Source organism: Eublepharis macularius, chromosome 8, assembly GCF_028583425.1.
Source record: "Eublepharis macularius isolate TG4126 chromosome 8, MPM_Emac_v1.0, whole genome shotgun sequence".
In the NCBI taxonomy this organism is placed as follows: domain Eukaryota; kingdom Metazoa; phylum Chordata; class Lepidosauria; order Squamata; family Eublepharidae; genus Eublepharis; species Eublepharis macularius.
The window spans coordinates 89,759,357-89,776,521 of record NC_072797.1 but is presented as its reverse complement, the minus strand read 5'-3'; positions in this window follow the sequence as shown (position 1 = coordinate 89,776,521).

Here is a 17,165-nt window from a genome sequence, read left to right as displayed (position 1 = left end):
AGCATTTGCAGACGACATAATGTTAATTGTAGAAGACCCACTGGAGAACATGCCAAAAGTGATAGGCAAGATCAAGGAGTTTGGAGATTTGGCAGGTTTCTTCATTAACAAAAAGAAGTCAAAGATATTATGCAAAAACATGACTAAGCAGAAACAACAATTGTTAATGGAAACAACGGATTGTGAAGTAACTAGTAAGGTGAAATACTTGGGAGTTGAGCTGACTGCAAAAAATATAGATTTGTTCAAGAATAATTATGAAAAATTATGGACTCAGATAGAGAGAGACTTGATCAAATGGAATAGATTGAACCTGTCATGGTTGGGCAGGATTGCAGCAGTTAAGATGAATGTGTTACCAAGAGTAATGTTTTTGTTACAGACAATACCAATCATCAGAGACTCTAAACAATTTGAAAAATGGCAGAGGAAAATATCAGATTTTGTTTGGGCAGGCAAGAAGCCTCGAGTGAAAGTAAAAGTTTTACAAGATGCAAAGGAGAGAGGCGGAATGCAACTGCCCAATCTGAGACTTTACCATGATGCAATCTGCCTAGTTTGGCTAAAAGAGTGGATGACATTAAAGAATAAGAAACTATTAGCCCTAGAGGGATATAAAAAAATTTTTGGATGGCACGCATACCTATGGCATGACAAAGTAAAGGTCAACTCGATGTTCCTGCATCATTTTGTAAGGAGAAGTCTATTTACAATCTGGAAGAAGTATAGAACTTACTTACAAGAAGGAACCCCCTTGTGGGTGGTTCCATATGAGGTGATAGATCCGAGAGCTGTGGATAATGAACAACAATGTTTAACGTATAAAGAAATAACTAAGATTGAAGTATCTAAACTTAGAATAAAGACGCAAGAGGAACTATCACCTAACTATGATTGGTTTCAGTATAGACAGATTAGAGACTTATACAACTCAGACTTTGCAAAAGGGGGCATACGAACAGAGAACTCGGAACTAGAGCAGACCCTTCTTAAAGAAGACAAGAAAAGAATATCCAAGGTATACCAAGTATTGCTGAAATGGTATACTGAGGATGAGATAGTTAAAACACAGATGGTGAAATGGGCTATAAATTTCAATAAAGAAATAACAATGGAGGCATGGGAATACTTGTGGAAAACTACAATGAAGACAACGACATGTATTAATATTAAAGAGAACATTTTCAAAATGATCTATCGTTGGTACATGACACCAAAGAAGATTGCGCTAGGGAATTTGAATACTTCTAATAAATGCTGGAAATGTAAGAAACATGAGGGCTCCCTCTATCATATGTGGTGGTCGTGTGAGGTAGCTAGGCAGTTCTGGGGGGAAATAATAAGAGAAATGAGTGAAATTTTACAGTTTCAAATAAATAAGAACCCAGAACTCCTGCTGCTAAACTTGGGAATGGAGGGAATTCCAGCCCATCATAGGACGTTGATTTTTTATATGACTGCAGCAGCTAGACTTTTGTATGCGCAGAAATGGAAAGTACAAGAAGTACCAACTATTGAAGATTGGATCTACAAATTGCTGTATATGGCTGAAATGGACAAGATGACAAGAAAACTGAGAGATCTGGACTCAGGGCAGTTCAACACAGACTGGGAGAAGCTGAAACAATACCTGGAGAAGAAATGGGAGGTGGGAGGAAAACTGTGGCAGTTTGAGAACTACTGAAATATAATAAAAGTATAAAAGAGAGGGGTGACTTTACCGGGGGAGGAAGAGAAATGTGAATTTATAAGCAGTTAGATTAATTGATTGAGATATATATAGATATGTATAGGTCAACTGATAGAGAATAATTAATGATAAGGTTTAAACATGAGGATTGACTAACTAACAATATTTTCTTTTTTTTGACAAGATTTATATGCACCAAACTGAATGTATAGAAGAGTTAAATTGATTGAGTATCTGAGGAGTTATATAGAATTACCATAAAAAGTTGAAATGAGTAATATATAGAGAACAAATCAAATTGTTTGATTTAAATGTGGGAAATTTTTATGGTTTATGATATATAGGTTTATATAGAATTATTCAAAACTGGAAAATGGGATAAATTGTTTATCTAAAGACGTATAGTTTGGGTGTATAATAATTAAAGGAGTTAATGATGCACTGCTTAATATAATGGAGAATGTATATCTGTTTTAGACAGAGGAATTTAATAGAAGTAAGGGAAAAGGGACAGAGGGTGGGAAAGCTGTTGGAAGTCAACAAAAGGGGGGGAAAGGGAGGGGGTTAGAAACGAAAAATTAGGGGAAAATTGATTGTAATGTAAAAATAAAAATGTTCTAACCCAATAAAAAATTTTTTTAAAAAAAAAAAAAGAGAATCCACCAGGAACCAATTCCCCACCCTCAAGAATTGCCTAGAAACCAACACCCCACACAAGTATCACCCCTGCACCTGCAACAGGGGACAAAGCAAAGGCAGATTGGAGAGGGGCACAGGGATCAGACATATGGTATTACAGTCCCCAGCTCGGGCGATGGGACAAGCCATCAGGCTGGAGTCCAGGGGGTGGGGCTGAGGCTAACAGCCAGATGGATAAAGCAAGCTCCTGGTCTGGGAGGAGAACGGAGGCATTGGCTCTGACCAGAAGGGTAGCCCTCCAAAGAAAAGGAGGCCACAGTGGGTGGCACAATTTGGCCCTTTTCCTGCATCTAAGACCTGGGAGACCCCTGTGTATGACTTAGCAAGATGGTAGAAGGCAGGACATAGCCCCACCCAGGAGGAACCTCACTCCATGAAAACCTTCAGCTGCCCATTTGCACATATTAAGGGATAGGAAATTTTTCTCCAGGCCTGTTGGTAACTCTAATTGTACATCTGATCAAAATGGGCTGCATGAAGTTCTACAGTCATTGAACTGCTCTGATTAGTATGCATGGCAGTATGGAATGGTAGGTTTCCTTTTTTTTAAAAAAAAGAGAACTTTTCTATTCTCCTTGCATGGTAGGAAGCTTTGGCATCTTTAGAGGGTCTGTTTTCTTTGGACTTCAGGTACTTTATAATAGCCTGTTCAGTTGCAACAATACAGTCTGATCAGCTGTTATGAATGATGTGAGGTTGCAGGTACAAAAGCACAGGCAATTCTGGATTCACAGCACCCCCTGCCCCCAACTACTAAGCACAGTTCCCCCCCAGCCAAATCAAAATGCTGATGTCCAGCCATTATAAGCTCACAAGACCAGTCAAAAGCTACTTTTAACTAGCACTCAGATCTCATATATTTAGAATACCCAACAGTCCATTAGCGTGCCTGTTCCCCTATTAATTATCACATCATGATGAGCCAAAAGTATCCACATACAAAGTGCACACATGCAGCATGGCAGCATCATCAAACCTGTTAACAGGGTTCGAAACTGAATTTAGTTTTTAGGGACTGACATCTCCATGCCTGACACACTTTTTAGCTTCACTGCCTAGTCTGGTCTGGACATTACTTGTTTTTAGGCTTGTACTTTGTAATTTACTATCTTTGGGCTTTGAATCTGCCAAGATCAGACCATCTTGGAGTGAATTTGGTGGAGTTATGCCTATCAGTTGGGAAGTGATCTATAAACAAAGCAGGATTTTCTGCATTATCAAAGCATTGCTGACACATGCAGAAAATAAGTACTGATCATGTCCTCTGCCTTGCTGGAACCATGGAATGTTGAAGCAGTTGAGCATCAGATAATATTTTCATGTGCACCATGGTGTGTACCATGAGCACCACGTTGGGAATCACTGCTCTAAAAACTCAAAGCTGTGAAGGATGCAGAGTCTTAAATTAAGTACAGTATCCTTGAAATGATGGGGTGGTGGTAGATTGGAGTGTCCATGCGGTGAGGCATGCATTCCCCAATCCTGATCTCCTTCTACTGTTCCATAAAGCACAGGGAAGGAAATGTTAAAAAAATAACCCTCCCTGATCTGTACCACTCAAGTTGGTGCTAGCATTATTCCCTGAAATTCAGGGCTAGGTGAGCAGGAAGCTACTTGTCTAGCCTTGGGGCTCTGTAGTCTTATCTAATTGCAAAACAGACCAGAAAGATATCTCAGTCTTAAATCCACACCCTCCTCAATGATGCCTCACAGAGCCCAACTTGTTCAATAATGCTTCAGAATTTCAAATATATTTTTCAGACTAAAGCGTTCAAAATGAAAAACCTCATGCAAATTAAATAAATTTGCCTTACATCTATTAATATAATTTTCAAAATATAAGGGTTTTTTTGGGGGGGGGGGAGATAGAAGTTTATACTCACTCCCTTTATGCTGCAGAATTTGAAAGCCATACCTAGTAGCAACTATCAGAAAATCACAGCTAGTTAGAAAAGATTACAGTCTATGCAATCTGTTTCCAAGAATTTCAAAAGTTAATGCTCTCTCTCTGCTCATGCTGCACTACAGTGTTAGAAATCAGGCCTAGTCCTGACCAATCTCTCCTTTGTCTGCAGACTTCCTTTATTTGTTTATACAGTACTTCTAGCTTACAATTGCTACCTTTGCTAGTTTGCAGGTGCATATGAACTGTAGTATGCACAACCTCTACACTTATTTGTTCTCTGTATTAGCTTTCATGGTACACCGTAGGATTTCGTCCAGATAAGGATAAGCAAGTCCAGAGAAAGCAGGCAAGTTCAAAGAATTAAGTGGTGGGCACAACACTACTTCAATAGTGAAGGAATGCAATCTCTCTGCTCAAGTTAGGGAGCAATTCAGGCTTTGTGCATCTAGGACAAGTGGAAGTTCCTGGTAGAACTCTGGCAAGGACATTTTCAAAGGTTGAAAAAAGAATTAAACATTGTGATTAAAGTGCCCATTTTCAAGATAGGTTTCCTAAAAATACAAAGCCTTTGATCATTTTGATTACAAAAAACTGAATGTATACAATGTCATCCTTACTAAAAGTCTTGGTAATTGAATTAGAGGCTACAATTGAACTGACTTACTACTAACCTAGAAAATGAAGACTAGTAGTATAAACGTGTTTCATGTTTCTTCAGTTGTCATTCTGTCTTTAATCGACTTAAATATATCCAGGCTTTATTAAACATTTTGGAGTCTTTGAAATTTGGTGTGAATTACTGATTGAAAAGTTCAGTGTATGAAAAGATTAATGCAATAGGTACTAAAGAAGCAATTGATTCCTTTCTACTCAGAAGTTAGTCTCACTGAGTTCAATGGGACATTTCTAAGAACACATGCATAGGATGAGGTTATGTCTGCTTATTGCGACAAGATCACAGCCAACAGCACGAGACACTCAGTGGCCTGAAGACACGAGATCTCGATTGCTTGCATTTTCTTATAGAAGCTTAAAACACCTGTGGAGAGAGAGAATTGATCTGAGAGAGAAAAATAGAAGGAGGAGAGCTACTGTAGCACAGTGGTTAAGTGGTCTGGCTGTGAATCAGCATTCTACTGGTTCGTATCCTACTTCTGCCATGAGTTCAGTAGGTGGCTTTGGGCAAGCCACTCCTCTCAGCCCAAGCTCCCCAGCTGTATTGTGGGGATAATGATAACACTAACTTGTTCACTGCTCTGGGTGGGCACTAATCTGTCTAGAAGAGTAGTATATAAGTGCAGTTATCACCATCATCATCATTATATACCTGTGTACTTTCTCTCATCTATCATCACCCCCGCCCCCATATCTCATTGTTATTTGCTTTTTAGGAGAAAACTTACAGGTACTTTAAGCTTTGGGTTTAGATCTGGAAAATAACTTGGGCAAAAGGCTTAACCCCCTCTCCTCTGTTCCTTGCCCAGCTGGATCTGATTTCCACTGCTTTGAACTGGAAATAAAAGATTTGATTATGGATCTCTAAGCATCTCAGTCTTGTCTGATACAGCTCTCACTAATAAGTGGAAATAGACGACAACACATCAATCGTTTTATTTACATCCCACTTTTCTCTCTGTTGGGCACTCAAAGCAACTTGCAAAAACAGATAAAAATATGGCATGACTCCTTGGCTGGTCACTCATGGGGCTCACTCAAGGCTGCAGACAATTGGCTAAGAGCCAAGAAACCTTTGACTATTGCCCTTTAACTCATTCCTAAAGGCTTGCACCTCTGCCTGTACAAAATGCCCATGACAGAGGAGGAACAAAAGTTCAGCCCAAGTCTCACAGAGCTGGCCCAAAGATGTTACAACCTCCCTTGCTCATCACATGTAGAACAGACCACATATAGAAGGAGCCACCTGTAGCCACAGGACCACAGGGCATACAGCAACCATTCATCATGCCCTGGGCACTCAGGCAAGCTGAGATGTGGTTCTCCTTTACCCCTGCCCACAATGTAAAGCATATTTATATATCTATCCATTCAGGAACAGTGTTAATGGAATTAAAAACAAGCACATTTACATAAAATTAGTCTATTGACATAATGTAGTTTTGAGTGCTGAATATGAGTTTGTTTGGGAGGACACACAACTTGATTTTCTATAATTGTCCATAGTAAATGAACATGCCGATTTCATAGGTTCATACCAGATCAAGGTGAGACTGAAAGATCAAGTGAATGCAAAACAAAAAACATTCAGTTACTTACAGTATTAAGACAACGTATTTACTGGAGCATGAAACAATGATTATCAAATAATTATTGCAGGTCTTAAAGAAAGGGTGGACCTTTCACTGTGTGGAAAAAAAACCCACCCTCATCCTAGTCTTTATTCAGGCTACCAGTCATACCGGGAAAAGGGGACACAAAACTGCAAAGTTTTACCAAGGGCAAACATAATTCCACCAAAGTTACTGTGCCATCCTAAGCAGAGTTAGAAGATGTAACTGTTTACAATTGCTCTGTTTCTAGTCCTAAATTAAAATGAAAGTAAGGCCCCTTTCTTGTACACAACATATTATAAAGAAAAATGTAAAAGCTGACATGAAAGGAATATCACAAGAGGCAGAGACCAGCATGCCTTCTGTTTAAACATGCCTCTTCATTTCATCTCTGCTTTCCATGCAATTAGCAATATAGGATGCCAGAAAACAGTTCCCCAAATTATGTCTTTTTACTACAGTTATTTTTATCATGAAAGGTGTCAAAGGTGGTGATGGAAGGAGCAAAATCCCTATGTGCACTAACAGCTTAGAGTGAAAACCTGAATGCAAATGTCTTATAGTTGGTTTACTGAGTGTTCATGCTTGTGCCTGCTGCCACTTTTAGATGGCCAATGGAGAGCCTGGTTTTCTCTCACAGACACCCCTTGGAGTAATTTCCTTAGGAAGTGAGCTCACTCTCTCACATGGAAAGCCTTTTACAAACGAGTGGTATGAATTCCAGTTATAGAACAGCTTACTAAACCACACAGTTTCATTTATTAATGCATTTCATACTATTTCTCAGTAATTCTTTGTAAGCAAATGAGGATATTGTAGTGCTGGCAAAGGTGCAGAAAAAAAACTAAAATGACAGAGGGATCAGAGCAATGTTACTGTGAGGAAAAGCTAAGGACCTGGGCGTTACAAGCAGCACAACAAGCCAGCACAAGTCAGATACAACTGGTGGGGTTAACAAGCTGTTTTGGCTCACTTATTGCCCTTTCCAACACTGCTGCCAACTGGTGGGGGGACAGGAGGAGGCAACCGGTGAGTGGACAGGGATCATGGTTGCTGCTGAAAAGTCCAAGCCAAGTAGACAGAGCACCTGGGCTTGGCTGTGCTTGATCTTGATCTGCTCCTCCACTCTTTTGAAACCTTAGGGACAATTAGCCATGGATGGATTGATAAAATAAGCAAAAATAAACAACTGGCAGACAGTGTAAAGTGGCCAGCAGTTCTTGCTCTTCTGTTTGTTTGCTCCCAATGATTCCTCCAGTTTTCTTTTCCTGTTGACGAGGAAATTTCAGAATTCTCCACAGTCAGAGTCTGGCTTGCACCTGGCCAAGCTTTGTAATGTGGAGCTAGGCTCTTATTTAGTCTGACAGAAGGTATGGATTGGGCTAAGGAAAAGAAGCACCATGAAACATTCAAGGGAATTGCCTAGGAATTAGCGTAGGCAGGCAAGGCCTTGTGCATACCAGGAACAATTCCATAAGGCAGAAATAGAATGCGTGCACAGAAAACAGAGAGTTCAAATTGATTTCACATTGCAAGACAGCCAAAGGCATAGCTATGGTGCTGATATTAGGAATAAACTGCTTAGAATTGCAATAGAAGATGAAACTTTCCTTTTTGATTTTGGAAGATGGCCAGTTCTGGATTTCCTCATATTTGAATATACTCAAAGAATTTCTGCCACTGGCATGGATAGGGTTGCTAACCTCCAGGTGATCGCAAGTCACGAAAAGGACTATCTCCAGAAGATACCAAAGCAATAGGGGGAGGCAATCCTCTACTGGAGAAGAAACAATATAACTCTGTAATTCATTTCTAAATTATTTAAAGTGCAAGTTACAAAAATAGTGCCATTAACAATGTGTTATGTACAGTAATTAATGTCCCTCCCCTCCCCAAACCCCACCCTCTCCAGGTTCCAGCACCCAAAACTCCAGGAGTTTCCCAACTTGGAGCTGGCAACTCTGAGCTGCACCAAATTTTCTTCTAAGAATGTTTTGGGGTGAAAGGGACAGTTTTATGAATCTCCCATGCTTACATTTTTCATGTGTTGCCACTTCATGGTGACTCTCTCCCCCATTCGTGATTTGTCACTCAATCACTCAGAACAAACAAACAAAACACCAGGCCGAGCTATCTTAGCCAATCAAGAATCAGGTAGGAAATACAAGATACTCACACAGCCAGACAGATCTGGCTACATGACAATGTTACAAACCCAAATTTGAGTGAGGAATGAAAGCATTGTCCATACTCTGAATAGTTTACCTGAGAACATCAAATAACCAAGCAGATTTTGTGAAACCATAATAGCTACAGACACATGTCTGGGGGAACAAGAACTTAGAGCGGGACCACAAGTGACGCCTGACACAGGTTGGACACTTGTCAGCTTCCCTCAAGTTTTGATGGGAAATGTAGGCGTCCTGGTCTTGCAGCTTGACTCTCCGACTGCTGTCCAATGGACTTTTCAACTGTCACTTGTCCAACATTCCGCCAAGCTGCCTACATTTCCCATCAAAACTTGAGGGAAGCTGGCAAGTGTCCAACCTGTGTCAGGCGTCACTTGTGGTCCCGATCTTAGTGGAGAAAAACTGTTGTGTGTGTATGAGGTGGGGGGTGGGGGTGGGGGGTTCAGCACACACAACTTCCTGATGCTTTTCTGCTTGAAATCACCCCTCCCTCATTTTTCAAGCATTTGATGGAAAACTACCCTTGTTATTACCACTTCACATTCCAGGGCTGATTTATGGCAGTGAAGAAAAGTTCTGGAAGTGAGTCTGGGTGAACACCAGTTCGGTTAAGTCCTGATAGCACAATACCCCACAAAATACCACTTACTGATGTGAATAGACAAGAGTTCAAGATGCCACAGCAAGTGTCTACAATTAGATTAAGAGTTACATGTGCATTCTGTGCTGTTCTATAAAAATACAGATTAACTCTGGTACTAGACAACTTTGGTCACAGAGCTATTTGTCACGTTCTGATCCCATTGGTATGTCCAGTGTCTCTTGAAGGAAGACACTGAATATGTTGTCTCATAGCTTGAGACCTCTCCCAAATGTAAGATATAGCTATGGAATAATGATTGTGAAAAGCTGTGTATATTTGAAACTTTAATTCGTAAGTATTGCTAAGATTTAAGTTAATTTTACAACAGACATGTCTAACATGTAAGAGCATGTGTTTGTTAGTTATGGCAATATATCACATAATATATGCTTCAAAAGTTTGACTGAAGTTTTTAAAAGTTTTGTAAATGTCAGTCTATTCTATATTGGCTGTAATTTATATTTTACTTTGGGAGTCACAATGCAAATCTAATGAATAGAACTCCAAAACTGTAACACCCAATTTTAACAATTATGTGCTAAAGTGTGGTGCTCACTAGTACTAAAAGATTTCAGTATTAAACAACCAGATATTGTTTCTTTGTGTCTATGTATAATTAAGCCCGTCTGTGCACATAGCAAAGAAAATTTTCTTTTATGTTTTGAAGATGGTCCAGTGTGTATTCCACATGGGAACCTGTGTGTGGTCCTTTCATGGTCAGAAAACAATGTTCTTCTCATGTCCTCCTATTTTTCCTCGGATAATCTGCAAATTGGCTGGGTACCCATCCAAATGCTGGAACATATTATTTGTTTGTGAATTTACAGTGCAACTGAATAGCACCCTGTACAATGAGTTATGTACAGCTGAAACTGAACGTGTAGCAAAGCTATTATGAGACATCAAATTATTTTCTTGTATCTAGTCAAGGAAACTAGGGCTCAGCCCTAGCAAACTGAACCATTCCGAATCCTCCTTGTCAAGTAGTGCAACAGGCTTCAATAAACTTGTTGAATTATGCTATTTTATACCACTGGCTCTTCTAGCACAGTCTTGTCTACCCTGACTGGCAGCAGTTCTCTGAGATCTCAGGAGAAGAAAGGTCTTTCCCAACACATGCTGCTTTAGACAATTTAAATGGAGACATCAGGGCTTGAACTAGAGACTTCACGCACACCAAGTATTGAGCTACAGTAAAAACAAGAGAGTTGCTGTACTTTTGAAAGGCTGCAATATATGACTGGTACACTATAAGTCATTAGTTTTGCAGGACTGCTGTAGAAAGAAGATCTGAATTTAAAAAAACTGCACCTTGAGTGTTTCCACAAGTCACACTCCCTTGTGCATCTGCTTTACTTGCTGGAAAGATGGGATGGATAGCTTTCCGTTCTGCCTCCCAGGTGTCACAGTAAATCCCTGCCTACCAGGGGAGCATGTTAATTCCCAGCAACATCAGCCAGTGGAAGGCTATGGAACCTCTGCAAGAGGAGGGAGGAGAGAAGTTCTGGAGACAGAAAAAAGCCATCTGTGCCTCGGGGCACTTTAGATAGGGAGTCTCCAGGGATTCTGCAGCCATTTTAACTACAGATTTCTGTTGCTTTAAAAATGCTGCAGACACACCATACTGCTTGGGACCATTGTATGCGGGCCAGAGGAGTTTCTATCCTCCCCTCTGTACTGGTTATCAAGAGCCCAAACCCCACGGCGATTTGGGCTCTTGAAAAACAGTGTTAGGGTGGAGACAGGCGATCACTATAGGATCTGTCTGTGGTAGGCATCAAGATGATAGGTGTTTAATAGCAGACCTTCAAACCAGCCACTTCCCAGTTGACCAAAATAGGAGGCTTTAGGAAGGCCACCCTGGTTTTATTGATCTTGAAATCTCTCCAGGGGCAGAAAGTGACCTTGTAGTTGCAAACATAAATCTTCTTTCCTCTCTCTGTGAACATGCAGATAATGTGTGTGCTTGAATGTCATCTTTTGGGATAATCCTCCAAAAGTGCTACCTCAAGAGATGTGGCAAATTCAATGCTTGCACTCCAGGGTGGTCAGCCGGTAATTTAAAGTTTTACCAGCCTCAATGCTGATGGCAGCAAACAGAACAGCTCCCATAATTACAAGAGGCTGTTCCTCTAATCCAAGGTTAATAAATGTTAGATAAAAGATAAATAAACTTTCAGCGAGCATTTCCTGGAGCCAGAGATGCTGTATGCTTTCATCTTCTTTAACCACTTTTCTTTAGACAGCAGAACAAAATGACGATGGTAATTAAAAAAAAACCTTTGTCTCATTTTACTATAGTACTAAATTATTGATTAAATCTTTTTCACACAAATGAATTTTATTTTCATTTTACACATTATAACATTATTTGTGTCTATAAACAGAGTTCTGTTCAGAACAGTTGTCTATCTGGCTTTTATTCTCCTACATTCTGTCTTAGATCCCTGGTGAACTTCTGAAGCAATGAAAAATTTTGTCTCAAAGGATTGCTTTACCATCAGTCTCACCTCATACAAGGACGGTTTCCCCTCCCTCTGTCTCTCTGCCTAACCTAGAGGACAGGAGAATGAGGAGTTTTGGGTCCTCAGTACAGAGGAAAAGGGGATATAAATAAATCATTGTATGCCCTACTTCATTCAAGCCGTGGATCATATATTACACTATGCTGACTTTTGATTTGTGTTATCTACTTTTGCCTTTCCATATACTGCTTTGCTATCTGATCCTCAGCCAGATCTTGGAACCATCCTTTACAGAAATGTCCCAGACAACTTCTCAAGAAAGACTCTGGAAGTCTTTGAACTCTCTGAGACATGGTTAACACTAGCTATCCTCTATGCCTGGGTTTGTCCTAGAACTTCAGGGGACATTTGCCTTGCCCTGCCCTGAGATACACTGAGGAAATGAGCTGTGGCTCACGAAAGCTCATACCCTACCACTAATTTTGTTAGTCTTATAGGTGCTACTGGACTCTTGCTCTTTTCCACTGCTACGGACAGACTAACAGGGCTACCCATCTTGATCTTTTCTTTTTGAGTGAGAAAAACCGTGTCGAACAAAGTCTAGTTTGGTTTGTTAACTACAGAATTTGTTTTCTGTCTTCAGTTTTTATTTTTTCCCCTTACCTCTCAGGTGGCAAAAATGAGACATGTGCCCCCCCTCACCCCATGGTTTCATAATTCCCAGCAATTTTAATCTCTACTTATAGCTATAACCCTGCCTGGATTCTATGTTATCCATATCCTGTATTTTCATCTTTCACATCTGATCCTAACTTCAATTAAAAAAAATACTTTTCAAATTGTTGTATTGAATATTGATTTTAACTTGCCCTGCTGCAATTTGTTCTTGCCTGAGATTAGGATTAAATCCACATGGGGATGGTTTTATGTGGTTTCTGCTGGGAATTATGGTTTATATAGCAGGGTTGTGAAGCAGTGAACTGTTGGTGGGAAATGCTGCAAAACAAAACAAAAATAATGTAGAAAGAGAACTTACTCTAATGAATACAAAGGTCACAGTAATTGTAGTTTGGGTTGCCAATCTCCAGGTGGAGCCTGGAGATCTCCCAGAATCACAATTGATCTCCAGACTACAGAGATCAGTCCCTCTGGAAAAAATAGCTACTTTGGAAGTTGGAGTCTATGGCACAATACCCTGAAGGGGTCCCTCCTCTCCACAAACCCTGTCCTCCCCAGAATCCACCCCAATTATCCAGGAATTTCCTAGTCCAGAGTTGACAACCCTAACTGTAGTAGAAGCATCAAGAAACCTGATTTTAAAAGAATTCTGTTTCCCAGGTAAGTAATCAACTAATTCAACATCACGTAAGTGAATGTGTGTGAATGGTGGCCATGCCTGAGCTTGCACCCTGTTTTTTGGATGGTCGAGAAGAGACAGAGAGAGAACAAAAGCAGGGCCGATTCCATACGACTTACCTGAACCTGGGACATTGCACTATGTTGCGGATCATGCCGGGGAAAATGCAAAATATCGCGTTTTCTTGCACGAGTTTTGTGCGATGTTGCAAAAACGCGATATTTCACGTTTTCCCCAGCATGATCCGCAATGTAGCGCAACGTCCCGGGTTCAGGTAAGTCATGTGGAATCGGCCCAGGAAGGGGAAGGAACTACTGCAGCATAAAAGGGAAGCTCTCATATTATCTACAGACACCACAGAGCCATCTCTGTTCAGTAAGGAGAACACACATCCTGATTCTATTAAAAAGAGAAAAATAGTGCCCCCAGGGTGTCTGCAAGCATGCTGAATTGCCTTTACTCCAACAGTTTCTTTGTTGCTGTGGGGCTGCTGATACAGCACAGCATCAATAGGGCTTGCACATGGCAGGTTTCCCCTGCATTTTCCTTGCCCCAGCCCTTGTGCAGCGGCCATTCTGTCCCCCCCCCCAGCTTTTTTTCCTCTAGGTTTTTAAAAAAATGGCAATTCAATGTGTCTGTCTGTCTGTTTATGTTATTTATAGTCTGCTTTTCTCACTGAGACTCAAGGTGGATTACACAGTATGAGTCAATACACTCAATTTCAAAGACAGTTCAATGAACATGTATATGGCATGCAAATTTGCAAATATTTAAAACCAGTAGAAATCCAATATAGAGTTGAAGAAATGCTGAAAGCATAAGCAATTCTAAGACTGACATATTGAACAACGTAGAAACTACCCAGTAGAATCATACTTACAGCAATAGATAGTATGTAGTATGTAGTCCCTATCCCTTTGCAGATTCATCTCTCTTAGATCACTCTTACTCCTATCAGAGTAAAAAAGCCCTCTTGAATGAATCAGTTTTGCATAGTTTGCAGAAAGCCAGGAGAATTAGAGCTTTCCTAACCTCCTCAGGTAGACCATTCCATAAAGTGAGGGCCACCACAGAGAACGTACATGTATCAGCCCCTGTTCATTTTGCCCATATGCAAGGTGGAACCTACAGTTGGCCCTGTTTAGATGAGCAAAGCTGCCATGACGAAACATAGAGACAGAGATGGTCCCATAGATATGATAGACCACGGCCATGAAGAATTTTGCATGTGATACTCAACACCTTGAATTGAGCCCAGTAACTGATAGGTAGTCAATGGACTAACTGCAGGATGGGAGTAATATTCATACTCCTGCTAGCTCCCAATAATAGCTGAGCTGCATTCTGCACCAAATGGAGTCTCCGAGTTAACTTAGAGGGAAGTCCTATGAACAGTGCATTACAGTAGTCAAGTCCAAATGTTACTGTGGCATGGATCCAGGAGACCAAACTGGCCATGTTGAGGTAGGTGGCAATCCTCCAGACTAGACGGAGTTTGTGGAAAGCATTTTTTGCAACGGAGATCATCAACTAAAACCACCAGAGCCATCTCCATCACATAGCCTGGCTAGACTGAAAAGGGTCCAAAGAAGACCTGGAGTTGGTCTACTGCTTTCATAATCATTTTGCCCAGAAAGGACATATTAGAAACTGGCCAGTAATTGGCCACATCATTTTTGTCTAGGGATGGTTTTTTAAGTAGCGGGGCAGAAAATCACCTGTCTGAGTGGTTGGGGGATGATGCCCTGAGTTAGTGGCCTCAAGGGCTCATTTATGTGCTCCTTACATGATTTTTTTTCAAATTCTGTTTATTGTTTTCAAAATCTCAACAATACAAATAACTTTTACAAGGGTAGGTATCTATAAACAATTGTTACATTCAGTATACATTTTCTAAATTATTATACATTCATACATTCATAAATAACATATTTACAATTCATATTTGATCATATAGCAATGGTTATATCTTAAAGGTAAAGCGCCAAGTCATTACTGACCCATGGGGGGATGTCGCATCACGATGTTTTCTTGGCAGACTTTTTGTTATGGGGTGGTTTGCCATTGCCTTCCCCAGTCATCTACACTTTACCCCCAGGAATCTGGGTACTCATTTTACCGACCTCGGAAGGATGGAAGGCTGAGTCAACCTAGAGCCGGCTACCTGAACCTGGCTTCCGCCATGATCGAACTCAGGTCGTGAACAGAGCTTGGGCTGCAGTACTGCAGCGTACCACTCTGCGCCACGAGGCTCCTGTGGTTATATCTTACTATATTGAATATCCATCCTATTATATGTTGTTGTACATGAGCATGTGGAACTGGATGTGTATACCTAGTAGTGGAGATATCGATAATAATCATGTTATGAGGTGATATAGTGGAATTCTATACTTCCAATTTACCACAGATCTAGATCTTTAAGTCTTTTGGGGATTTCTTGTTGTTTCATTAGGTATTCTAAGACTGGGTACCAGCTAGGTATAAAGTCTCTTGATGTCACCTGAGGGTCTATACGTGAGAGAGTATCTGTAATGGCAGCCATAGTATAATTGTCCCATAATTTTTATGCCATAGAGCAGAGGTTCCCAAACTTATTTGGCCTACCACTCCCTTTTCAGAAAAAAAATATTCAGCACCCCACTGGAAATCTACCTTCAAGAAGTGGACAAAAAGATGCAGTGACAAATTTGCACACCCCAAGCAGGCCACCCAACCTAAAGTAAAGGGACACTAATTTAAAAGAATCTTTTACTAATATCCTCCTTTTAAAAAATATGTATTTCCACCATATCTTACCTTTTAGATGTCTTCTTCAGTCCAGGTAGAGTCCACCACGATCCACGCAGCCAGGCAGGCCAAGGCAGGCATAGAACAGCAGCAGCTGAAGGCCTGAAGCCAGAGGCCAGCAGCACCCACCACGCAATAGCCCAGCAGCAACACCAGCCTTACAAGGGTGCACATGCATTGCATAGCTGTGATTGGCTGTGGGGACCCCTCTCCACCTCCCCTCCCTCCCTGATCCCAGGGAAGACCAGGAGCAGGCAGGAAAAGGCTGCTTTAGATAGGTTCTGGAGTCTCTTTATGCTTCCACTGTCCCCTTATTTTTATTCAACGCCCCCCCCAATTGCACCCAAGGCTCCTCCCGCCCACCTGGATCATTCCAGCGCCCCCCCCGGGGGTGGTATTGCCCACTTTGGGAACCACTGCCATAGAGAGAGATCTGAAGCATTTACGTTTTTCCAGTGAGTGGCAATGGCTGCTTTGGTAGCTGTTAATTGGATCAACGTGTTGCAGCTTCAAGAGTCGTGCAGGATTGAGACCAACAAAGGTTCAGGAAGGAAAGCAATTTTATTAGCCGGCTAGAGCTCAGCGTGGCTTCTGCCACTCAAAGAAACTGAGCCCCCTAACACAAACAGCAACTTGCTTAAATACATTCTTGTCAGGCAGAACACATAACTAAATTACATGCCATAGTTACAGACTTGTCATTGGTTAACTAACATCATGCTACATAACTTTGATACATGTATGAGCCTCAAACTGGCTCCCTCTGGTAATTTTCCACTCTCTTTAGGCTGTGGCCTGCTTCATTTCCCCCCTTTTGGCCGATGAAGCAGAGCGGAAGTGGGCCGAATTACAAACATAGAGCCGCAGCTACTTCTCTGGTTCTGGTCTATAAGTTTTCCTCCCACTGCCCCTCCTCCGGGGTAGGTTGCATTTTGTGTAAATTTTTTATTAAGCGAACCCGTTCTGAGGACAGTGAGGTGAATGTCATTAAGTGTGCACTAGGGGCAAATTCCCTTGTGGGCGGGGTTGACACTGGGGTCGCCAACATTGTCATTTTCGAAACAGTAGACTGTATAAGACGTATAATGCAGGGAATACAGCAGGGGAGTAGGATAACTCCAACTAAAGCACATCCCAC